Here is a 2,500-nt window from a genome sequence, read left to right as displayed (position 1 = left end):
ATTAACAGTTTCCCGTCACACCTTGTTTTTAACCCCCCCCGCCCCCACCCAAAGCCTAGTCCTATGAACGTGCGCCAGGGTCCAGATGTCTCTGGACTGAGAGACCACCGGGGTTCTCTCGCTCCATGAAGAAACAAATCTGTTACACTGACTAATAGCCCCCGTGTTGATGTTTCATGGTTTGAGAGTCTGTGACCAGGGCTGTGTATACACATGCACTCACACAAACACACACACACACACACACAGACACACACCCACACACTTAACAAAAGGACCCACCGGCCTATATTATGCAAAAGGACACCCACGGGCATGAAACGAGAACATAGATGGGCATTCACACCGACAGACACACACACACACACACACACAAACGCACTCTGCGCGTATACGTACACACACAAACACACTCGCACACACCGCACGCACTCGCGCACACACACACACACGGCCACAATACAAACACTTTGAACTCGTGTTGTTCATCTCTTTTTAAATATTTCTTTCGTCCGTCATCCTCCCTCCGCGCGCATTGTGTTTCTTTCTGATGACAAGGGGCAGCAGAAAAAGGGAAAGTAACACAGTGCGTTAAGAAGAGGGACGTCTTCTCACGGTCTCAGGGAACCTGCCTCGGCCACACGGCTGCAGCAACTGATCCCCAGTCAGTGGTTTCCATCCAGTATAGTGCACTTCGGGGCTTCTAGGTTCAACCGGGACGAGAATAACCCATTCTGACCTGAGATCAGATTAAAAAAATGTCTTCTACATCCCGACAGTTGTCTGAAAAAGCTATGTTTCTATGTCAGTCGTTCTTCGATTTTTTTAAATAGCAGATCTACAAGCTCGTAGCGCGCCACTCGGTGGCGCGCTACGAGCTTGTAGATCATTAGCTAAAGCATAACATAATGCGAACACCAAAAGGGGTTCCCGCACAAAATGGGATAAACACGGGAATACATTTCGACAGCGCGTGTGATCAGGAGGGGTTGTTTGAGAGGCGCGCAGAAAAGAAAGAAGAAACAAAAAAAAAAGCCACCCGCGCTACTCTACTACACAGCGCTGTAACCGTACAGGGATCACGTTTCAAAAAACACGGCAATCGTATAATTCAACCGGTTTGCCCTCACAGGGGCTTGGCACAGAGCAACCTCAGTAACCTCTGCGCCTTGTGTGTGTGTGTGTGTGTGTGTGCGTGGAGAGGAGAGGAGAGCGCTGCTTTCTAATCTGGCCTTGGATGTGTTGAGCCGCAGACGAGACCAACCTTTTTGCAGTGTGTGTGTGTGTGTGTGCGGAGCGGTCAAATGCTCCGGGTCATCACCTCAAAATGACAATGCATTGATCACAGGGACAGAAGGCTTTCAAGAAACAGGGCCGAAAATGTGTGCGGGGGAGACGCAAATAAACCCTTCCACATTAAACCAGTGACGAGAGGGAGGGAGGGAGGGAGAGAGAGAGAGAGAGAGAGAGAGAGAGACAATTGCAGCTTCTATTTTTAGGTGTTTGCCGGAGGCCCGGGCTGGCAGCTTTTGAGAAGGATGTGTATTTTTCCACAGTTCCTTCCCCAAAATCAACGCTGTCCTGCCGCCCGGTGACAATCACAGGGCAGCTGTTGTGGCTAGGTGGCCCTCCTCCTCCCCCCCAGCTCCCAAATCCACCACCAGGCCCAAAGAAAAACCGCCCTCCTCCTCCTCCGGGCTTTGCCCAAAATTCACGCCCCGCTCGCGAAAACAGGCGGAAAGGAGGCAAAAAAACAAAACAGAAGCTAAATTGTGACTCAATGTGTCGGCTTCCGGATTTGCAGGACAAATGATCTGGCTTTATCGTCGGCCCGGAGGAGGAGGGAGACTTTCTAAAATTACACACGCAAGACGCCTTGACGCGGACTTGTTTTCAAAATAGGGGACACGCAATCTGTCAAAAGACACATGAGGAAAAAAAGAAGAGAAACACAGAAAAAGGGGGGGGGGGGGGAATTAACCCCATTTTGGGCGGGAACCCATGTTGGTGTTTTAAAGCATTATGTTATACTTTAGCTATTGAAAAATAGCAGATCTACAAGCTCATAGCGCGCCACCCGAGTGGCGCGCTACGAGCTTGTAGGTCTATTTTTTTTTAAGTTGTGAAAATGTGGCGCAAATCTTTGAATATATATTTCAGAGCGAACATTTTTAACTAAAATATTGGCTTCTCGGGGGGGGTCGATGGAACTACATATTTTGAGATGGGGGTCCGTGGCCCAATAGAGATAATTCTGGGGGTCCTTGACATGAAAAAGGTTGAGCACCACGGACATACGTAGAAACATGGGTTTTTCAGAGAGATAATTGACTTTTTCAGTCCAAAACGGGTTAAGCGCCAGACGCCACACTATTACAAATGAGGGCATAATACTACAAGTACACGGCAGGACGTGCGCCATAGGAGCCTACATGTTGTTTGTCATGAGGCGAGCCAGTGTCCATATGGCATGGGTTAACACCTTGATAAAAGGGGTGTG

This window comes from Protomyctophum bolini, assembly GCF_963924005.1.
Source record: "Protomyctophum bolini genome assembly, contig: SCAFFOLD_335, whole genome shotgun sequence".
Taxonomy (NCBI): domain Eukaryota; kingdom Metazoa; phylum Chordata; class Actinopteri; order Myctophiformes; family Myctophidae; genus Protomyctophum; species Protomyctophum bolini.
The sequence above is the reverse complement of the archived record's forward strand: the minus strand, read 5'-3'. Positions refer to the sequence as shown.